General features: G+C 42.2%; 1 long non-coding RNA gene across 2 annotated transcripts; it reads left to right on the forward strand.

The window, feature by feature from the left end:
- Positions 1–2089: 2089 nt before the first annotated feature.
- On the forward strand, positions 2090–9740 carry LOC112441989 (uncharacterized). 2 transcript variants are annotated; one of them, XR_003029945.2, is made up of 3 exons: positions 2090–2925; positions 6409–6475; positions 9520–9740. It is a non-coding gene; the product is annotated as an uncharacterized lncRNA (long non-coding RNA). The 2 variants fall into 2 exon arrangements; XR_009490990.1 differs by lacking the exon at positions 2090–2925 and adding an exon at positions 2936–3138.

The following is a 9740-nucleotide window of genomic DNA, read 5'->3' on the forward strand; positions in this document are numbered from 1 at the left end:
GCTGACTGGATGTTGGTTTGAAAACAATTGAACCACTTCATAAAAAGTTAGACATGTGCCAACCAAATGACTCAGTCATTCAATTCTTAGATATTGACCCAACAGAAATGAAAATATTTGTCTAGACAAAAACTTATTCATAAATGTTCATAGTAAGAGCCAACACTGAAAACAACTCAAATATCCATCAACAGGTAAACAGATAAATTATGGTATACCCACACAATGGAACTCAACAATGAAAAAGAACAAATTGTTGATAAAGGAAAAGGAAAAAGATCTTCAGAATAATTATACGAGAGAAAATCTACATAACCTTGGGTAAGGCAAGGACATTTTAGATATACCACCAAAGGCATGATCATGAAAGAATAATAATCTGTACTTCATCAAAATAAAAAACTTCTGCTCCACAAAAGACAACATCAACAGAATGAAAAGACAAGCCACAGACTGTAGGAAAATATTTGCAAAAGACAATCTGATATAGGACTTATCCAAAATATAAAAGGACTCACGAAAAGAAACAAGTAGGTTAAAAATGACCCAAAGACCTTGATAGACACCTCACCAAAAAAGATACACAAATAGCAGGTAAATATATGAAAAGATGCTCCACGTCATATGTTATCAGGGAGCTGCAGACTGAAACAAGATACCAAGACACACCTATTAGAAAGGCCCAAATCTGGAACAACAGCAATACCACGTGCTGGCAAGGGTGTGGAGCAACAGGAATGCTCCTTCATTGCTGGTGCGAAAGCAAAACGGTCCAGCTACTCTGGAAGACAGTTTGGGGGTGGTTTCTTTACCACGTGATACAGAAGTTGCGCTCCTTGGTATTCACCCAAAGGATCTGAAAGTTTATGTTCACACAAAAGCCCGCACACAAATATTTATAGCATCTTTATTCATAACTGCCAAAATTGGAAAGTAAGCAAGATGTCCTTCAGTAGGTGAGACTGGGAAAATATACTGCAGCACATCCAGATAACGGAGTATGACTCAGTGCTAAAAAGAAACAATCTATCAAGTCATGAAAAGACATGAAAGAACCTTAAATGCTTAGTACAAAGTGAGAGAAGCCAGTCTGAAAATGCTACCAACTGTACGATTCCAACTATATGACATTCTAGAAAAGCCAAAACTCTGGTGACAGCAGAAAGATGGGTGGTTACTACCATTTAGCAGGGAGAGAGGGAGAGCAGGATGAATGCGTAGAGCACAGGTGAATTTTAGGGCAGGAAAAAGATTCTGTATGTATTATGACAGTGCATACATGTCATTATACACTTATCCAAACCTACCGAATATATGACACCAAGAGTGAACCCTAATGTAACCTGTGAACCCTGTGTGGCTATGACAGATCAATGTAGCTCCATCAGCTGTAACGAGTGTCCCCGTCTGATGGGGGATGTTGGTTCTGGGGGAAGCTGTGCATGTTGAGGACAGGGTGTATATAGGAAATCTCTGTATCTTCCTCTGAACTGCATTGTGAACCTATAACTGCTTCAAAAAATAAAATTGAATTAAAAAAATTATGCTAAGTGAAAGAAGCCAGACAAAAAAAGACTTAGTTGATTATCTGCTTCTGGTGGTGTTTAACTTATACCTCGATGCTTTGGAAGTTTAATCCAAAGGCTTGACTTATGTTTGGCAAGACTATTTCATCAGTCATGCTATGTACTTCATACTACATCACGTAAGGAGGTAAGTAGATTGTTCCACTACATGATTCTCAATTTGATCATTTGTTTAAGGCGGTGAATGCCAGATCTCTCCTCCATGAGGTATATTTTTTCCTTTGCAATTAGCAAGTAACTTATGGACTATACATTAGCAACAAGTGAACATCTCCTCTGTATTCATGGATAATCCTTGCCAGAAATGATCATTTTATTAGTTTTTTAAAAACATTAATTTTTAAAATTTTATGATTCCTCCTCAATGAATTAGCTGGCTTTCCTCTGAATCAACTGAGACTGAAAAGTTTTTGAATGGAACAACTTTCCCATGTTTATTTCTCTTGACACACCAAGCTCATCCTTCAGTGAGCCCCTTTTCTGAACCCCTAATCTTCTCCTTCCTAGCATCCTAACCACAGAAGCTAAGTGTTTGCAAGCCATGTTGCAAATATTACCTTTTTTCATTCACTTACTCATTCAAAAATACTTACTGTGTCCATGCCGTGCCTTAGGCACTGTCTAGGAATGGGGCACATAGTAGTGAATAAACCCGATGAGGTCTCTGGTCTACATTGTAGGGCATATATGAAGGAAACTATAAATAAACATAATAGAATGCCAGGTAGAAACACTGCTGTAAAGAAAAGGAAAGCAGCAGGGGAGAAAGTGTAGTGATGGGGTGTGTGTTATTTTAGATAGGGAGTCAAGAAAGGCGTAGCTGACAGCCATTGGTGCCAGGCCCACATTCCGTAGGCATTCTGGAATGATCCAGTTCAACTCAATCTTACTGGAAGCACATGTGACCCTGCCTGTGGCCTGAGGGAGTTTCTCTCCGTTTGTGTGACAGGTTCATGCTTGGCAAACAGTCCTTAGCCAATGACCAGCAGGAGTGGAAGGACAAACTTCCCCGTCTGCCTGCCCCCGGGGTGGGACGTCTTTTCCGTGCAGCCCGTGTTTCCCAGCAGGCTCCTGTGGGCTGAGCCCCGGCTGTCGTCAGCGGTACCCTGCTCATGAAAGTGCTTCGGATTCTCTTCCCTTCACTCCTCTCTTGCTACCTCCTAGCATCACATTTTACTCTTCAGACACACCATTTGCAAACTCAAATCCCTAAGTTCTGGAGGAACCTCATCTAAGTGAGTAGGTCCTAGAGGTGAGGTAATAAAGGAGACTCTCAGAACGAGATTCTAGAATTGGATCTCTTGTTGGTCAGATGACAACTAAGACCCTGTTACTGCTGGTAAGTGAGGCCAGGATAATGTCTGGCATGCTGTTGCATCACTGCTAAGAGTCTTACCTGTGGTAAATTGGGCTCATGTACTGGTGTAAGAAAATGTCCCGGCCTAGCTTTTGAACCAAATGGGGGGCAATGGCAATTATTAGGATTTTGGAGTTGGTTTGTTATCAACTGCTTGAGGAGGCATGAAAGAAGCAAGTAACAGACTCAGGCCAGGTAACCATTCATTTAGAATTTGGATTGAAAGAAAGTCAGAAGTCTTCCATGTCATCTTTTAAAGGGGGGTCTCATTTCCTGTAGACAGAGGGTAGACTGAGCTGAACCATAAGATTTCAAATTTGATCTTAAATACAGCAGCACTAAAAAGAAAAAAAGGAGGTTGAGTTCACAGCCCAGACTGGTTCTTTTGCTAAAGTCAGGAGACTGAAAGGGAAGGAGAGAAGCCCATTTGGGTAGATGGGGTTGAGGACTTGACTACCTCGGTTCCTCTGAATAATCTGAGCCAGAATTCTCTGGAGCCCTCCCTCTTGCCAGAGGAAACCCGTCTCCAGCCGCCTGCAGACTGTGCAGAGGCCTCACTGGGGCAGATGCCTTGCAAGATGGTGCATGTCTACAGGGTCTTTCCCTGCCTCTCTCTCTTGCTCCTTATTGTGAGCCAAGCAGAAAAATACTGCTATGTGAAGAAAGAGATTATTCACCAAAAGCACTGCAGAACTTGGCAGTGTTATGAACCACCAGGAACTGGAAGAATTTGCCTAGAAACGGATATTAAAGATGGTGGATCAGGGAGGACAGACTATAAGGCTGGACAGAAGAGAGTTTATTAATATGGGTGCATTATTTTGTGACTCAAAACGTAATATCTTGGTAGGATGCCTAGATAGTAAATAGCAAGTATTGCTAGGTATCCATAGTAAATAGCAGGAATTGCTCTTCGAAACTTGAAAACAATGTACTTGAATTGGAGGTGCTTGCATTTCTTAGAAGAAAGATGAGAAAGGGGTAAACTTATTCAAGCAGACTAGATTTAAGACTGTACTTATTACATAATACCAGAGAACCCACCTGCTAACAAGGTTCCCTGGGGTGGGGGCTTCAGAGGGCACTTCCTTCACTAAGTGGGCTTCCCAGGTGGCGCTAGTAGTAAAGAATCCACCTGCCAACGCAGGCGACACTAAGAGCCGTGGGTTCGATCCCTGGGTTGGGAAGATCCCCTGGTGAAGGGCATGGCACCCACTCTAGCATTCTTGTCTGGAGAATCCCATGGACAGAGGAGCCTGGTGAGCCACAGTTCATAGGGTCATAAAGAATCGGACATGACTGAAGCAACTTAGCACAAGCTTCACTGAAATATGGAAAGTGCTAATAAATTCTGAGAATCTCAGAATTACTGGTGCTGTAGACCTGGGGTCCCCAGCCTCCAGGATCAAATGCTTGATGACCTGAGGTGGAGCTGATATAATAATAATAGAATTAAAGTGTAATAAATGTAATGCACTTGAATCATTCTGAAAACACCCCTCACCCATGGTTCATGGAAAAGTTGTCTTCCATGAAACCGGTTCCTGGTTCCTGGTGCCGAAAAGGCTGGGGACTGCTGCTGGATTAAGACTGTTGCCCCAGCATGAATGGGGATAACAGGATTCTAGGGTTCAGGCTGGCAGCAACAGATAATCAGAACAGGGAGATAATTATGATCACATAATATCAACCTGAACAAGTCCTAGGGCCCTGACATACCTGATGGGGTAAAGTGAGTCCCTGAAAAACACGTAAGCTATTTAGATTTTAAAGACACAAAAAACGGATGTCCCTGATGGTCCAGTGTTTAAGAATCTGCCTGTCAATACAGGGGCCATGGGTTCAAACCTTCGTCTGGGAAGATGACACATTACTTAGTGCACAGGGCAGCTAAGCCAGTGCGCCAACACGGATGAACCTGCTTGCTCTGGAGCCCGAGCTCCCCAACCAGAGAAGCCAGGGTGATGAGAAGCCCACACGCTGCAACCAGAGAGCAGCCCCTGCTCAGAGCAACCTGGACCCCACGTGGCCAAACAAAGCACACACACAGAAGATGAGCATTTAGGTGTGTGTGTGAGAGAGAGAGGTCAGTAAACACAAAGCTTGAATAATGGTTTTGGCAGGAATGCTGGAACATGTTAGAACATGTTCTAGCACAGGCTGGAACATTAAAGGAATCCCAATAAATCTTGGCATATGAATGAATCTGGTAGGCAGGTAGATGGACTGAATTGTGCTCCCCCTACAATTCACATGTTAAAATCCCGGTCTTTGGGACTTCAGGATGTATTTGGAGACAAGGTTTTTGGAGGAGTGATGAAGTTAAAATGAGGCCATTAGCGTAGGCCCTAATGCAACATGGCTGTTGTCCTTATAAGGAGAGTAAGAGACCCTAGTGATGAGCGCCCCTGGGAGAACTCCAGAGAGAGAGGCCCCAGAGAACAACCTGCCAACACCTTCATCTTGGACTTGTGGTCTCCAGAACTCTGAGGAATACATTACTGTTTAAGCCCCTTGGTCTGTGGTATTTTGTTACGGCAGCCCAAGCAGATTAAGAGATTATCCCCAAGTTGCTGCTAAGTCACTTCAGTTGTGCCCAACTGTGCGACTCCATAGATGGCAGCCCACCAGGCTCCCGTCCCTGGGATTCTCCAGGCAGGAACACTGGAGTGGGTTGCCATTTCCTTCTCCAATGCATAAAAGTGAAAAGTGAAAGTGAAGTCACTCAGTCGTGTCCGACTGTTAGCAACCCCATGGACTGCAGCCCACCAGGCTCCTCTGTCCGTGGGATTTTCCAGGCAAGAGTACACATTTATGGGGTGCCATAAATGTGTAAACTGAGTTTCAGGGATTAAGATCTGTACAGAATTACGTAAACAGTAAAAGCGTAGACGTGCTCACTGAATTGAATCCAGGTGTCAGATTCTGACATTAAAGATGTTTCAATCTATACAAACAACTTTTAAATCAAATCCTTATTTTTAACAAAGTACTACGTGGGTTTCTGAAAATATCAAGATTCACCTGTTTTTCGCTTATCTAATGTGGCTTCCCCAGAGGTAACCACTTTTAACTCTTTAGGTGTTTCTCCCCTTAGAACATGTGACTAAACAACATACTGATACAGACGTGTCATGGTTTTTCAAACGAAGACATCATCTATGAAGTTCCTGTTACTAAAGATGTCTTAATTATCTATACAGACACACAACACACACACACACACACACACACACACAATCCCTATCCTATGAGTTTCATCTATTTTTCATGATCTTTGGTATTTTTCTTCTTCTGCTTTGTCTTAGTTTTGTCCAGGTTAATTTTCATTTTTGCTTTCATATAAGACCTCCCTCAAGGGTCTGGTGATTCTTGATTGCTCATTCACATTGAAGAATAAGCCTGTTTTTCACTTTATCCTGTACGTCAGAGTAACCAGTGACTTCAATTTCTGACATTTTCTAGGGTTTCACATCAGGGATTGGTTGGTTACCGCTGGACACGCTGCTGAAGGAATGTTTGCTGAAGGAACGTAAGTTTTAGCCTCATTTTCTCTAAGTTAGTCATTCCTTGTCTATCTGTCTATCTTCTAGAATTTCCTGATAATGTCCTCTCTGCTCTCATCTCATCTCCTGTGCTCTTTGTATTTCTTCTGCCTTTTTATTTCTTTCCTGTTAATTTAGGGGTTTTTGAGAGGAAGTGGAGACAAACATAGGTTTTTAAACAGAGGTCTGCCCTTCTAATTTTGACTTCTCTTGGGTTTTTACTATTAGTCAGTAAGTAATGGTTAGCATCAGCTCAATGCAAAAGAATAAAAATATCCCTGTTTTTCCAGTTGCCTTTGTCAAAGCCTCCTTTACTTTGAAAACCCTGTGTTATGAGTTATGCTGCTGCTGCTGCTGCTGCTAAGCCGCTTCAGTCGTGTCTGACTCTGTGTGACCTTGTAGACGGTAGCCCACCAGGTTCCCCAGTCCCTGGGATTCTCCAGGCAAGAATACTGGAGTGGGTTGCCATTTCCTTCTCCAATGCATGAAAGTGAAAAGTGAAAGTGAAGTCGCTCAGTCGTGTACGACTCTTAGCGACCCCATGGACTGCAGCCCACCAGGCTCCTCCGTCCATGGGATTTTCCAGGCAAGAGTACTGGAGTGGGGTGCCATTGCCTTCTCCGTATGAGTTATGAGTGTCCTGAATAAGAAAAGTAACACAAACTTCTTACTTAAGCATCATCTGTATGTTGCTTGTCCTTAGAGGAAGGTGAGGTGGGTGCACACAAAGGGCGGGTGTGAGTCACATGGATATTGGCCCAGGGTGGGGTGGATGCACAGAAGAGAGGTGAGGTTCCCCACGGGGGTGCGGCAGATCTCAGCAAAGCGAAGAGGTCACTCCCACCGTGGGGTGGTCTGTGCTGAGGTGGGTGAGAGAGTATCCATCTGTAGGAATGAACCAGCACGGGAATCTGAGCACAAACAGGGCATCCTCCCAGGGGAGGGGACAGGGTCGGTGATGCGAGTTTGGTATACACCAATGCATTGATCAAACAAGTACGTATTAACAGTAATGAGAGCCAGGATTCTTGCCCTCAGAGAATGAAGTCATAAACATGGAAAGGGAGAACCCGGAATACGCCTTCAGGATTGGAATGAGAAGTTATCAGTGTGAACTCATGGACTGTAATGTACATATATCTATATGGCATCAATGTTGATATATAAATATAGATGTAAATGTGTCCGTGTGTGAATGTATACATGTTCCCTACCTCTGTCCATCAAGAGAGCTGTGAACTCAAATCGCAACCAGCAGACCTACCCTGATTGTGGTTTTCTAAATACCATTTGCCATTTCAGGGAACCAGGATTTCTTGGTAGGGTGCCAGATTCACTATATGAAAATACAGCAAACTGTAAGCAGACAAGAAATTATTGTATGGGATATATCTTCACTATTTATTATTTATCTGAAATTGAAATTTAAAGTATTAATCTCTACTATATTTGGTAACCCTATTCCTTGAAGAAATGGCCACTTGCAACACTGGGGCAGGGAAAAAACAAGAGCAGAGAACATTTTGTTGTGCCAGAAAAAAAGGAAATGCAGAAGGATGGGACAAAATGACAGATGAGCCAATTGAAAGGGTTCCCGCTGGTGAAATATGAGACAATAGAAGCATCACAACAAATAATAAAAAAATCTATTGAACAAAATAGGAAACCAGGAACCCACACTGATGTGAATAAAAGTAAAGTGAAGGCTTGATAAGGAATAGAGTATTTACTTAGAGCTAATGTATCTCTCGGGCTTCCCAGATGGCTCAGTGGTAAAGAATCCATCTGCCAATGTAGGAGATGTGGGTTTGATCCCTGGGTTGGGAAGATCCCCTGGAGAAGGAAATGGCACTTTCCTTTCCACTCCAGTATTCTTGCTTGGGCAATTCCATGGACAGAGGAGTCTGGTGGGCTACACTCGGTGGGGTCACAAAGAGTCGGACATGACTAAACAACAATAACAACTTATCTCTTCACAAATTAATACTTGTTAATTCAAAACACAAAAATATTTATAGTAACTTTATTTTGGAGTTACTTCCTTTTGGAGAAGCTGGGCAGACACCATTTTGATCAAGAGGTTAAAGAGAGCATTGCTAGTAATGGGACAAATCAAAACTGAGAGTCGTCCGAATATAGCGTCACTTAGGTGGTATTCCTGCCAAACACAAACACACCTAAACCGAAGGAGGCCCCACCCAAGTTGTGGTCTTCAAAAGTATCAAGGTCATGAAAGTCAAACAAAGATTGAGGAAACATTTTTGACTAAAGGACTCTAAGGACATGTGACAATTCTGAACTGGTTTTTTTTTTTTGTTTGGTATAAAAGATATTAGTGGGACGAAAAATGAAATTTAATGAGGGGGTGTTAGGATTGGGTAATATAAATGATCTGTGTTTATTTCCTGATTTTAGTGGTTATATTGTGATTATGTGGGAAAATGACTGAGCACCCCAGGAAGTATTTGGGGGTGAGGGGGCATCTGGTTGGCAACTTACTCCCAAATGGTAGCTCAAGATAAAAAAAAAGTTCTTTATATTGTATTTGCAATTTTCTGTAAAGTTCAGATTGTTTTAAACTAAATACAAATAATGTTTATTTTGGATTTTAAAAGGGAAATGAATATTTAATCATTCACTTGGGTCTAAAAAAAGAGCTTAAAATGCAACCAATAAGATGTGCTTTGCAATGATGATGTAAGAGATTAAAAGCCAACCATCTGGAAATCACAAATTCATTTATTAAAAATGCACCTGAATTATATTGCTAGAATTTTTAAACTATAAGAAACCAAAAATAAAATTCTACATATTACTGATATTTGCATGCCAAGCACTGGGGAAATTGCTATATAAAATAAAAACCAGGGTAGTAGTTATTTCTGGAGTTTTGACATTAGCATTTCATCTCTGAGATAGGTGGTCGTTTTAAGAAAAACGTCTTTGAGGGAGCTACAGACTGAATGCTCACATGATGAAATCCTATTCTGTTCCTCTACCCCCTCCCCTTTCCCTCTTGTGATGGTGCCAGGTGATGAGGATTGGATGACGTCATGAAGGTGGAGCCCTCATGAATGGGGTCAGTGCCCTTTACAGTTAGGAGAGAGGTGGCTGCCCTCTGCTTCCCATTATGTGAGGACACAAGGTATCAGCAGTCTGAGACCTGGAAGATCCTCCCCTGACCATGCTGGCACCCCGATCTCAAGCTTCAAGTCTCCAGAACTGTGGGGAATAAATTTCTGTTGCTTATAA

This window comes from Bos taurus, chromosome 17 (genome assembly GCF_002263795.3).
Source record: "Bos taurus isolate L1 Dominette 01449 registration number 42190680 breed Hereford chromosome 17, ARS-UCD2.0, whole genome shotgun sequence".
NCBI lineage: Eukaryota > Metazoa > Chordata > Mammalia > Artiodactyla > Bovidae > Bos > Bos taurus.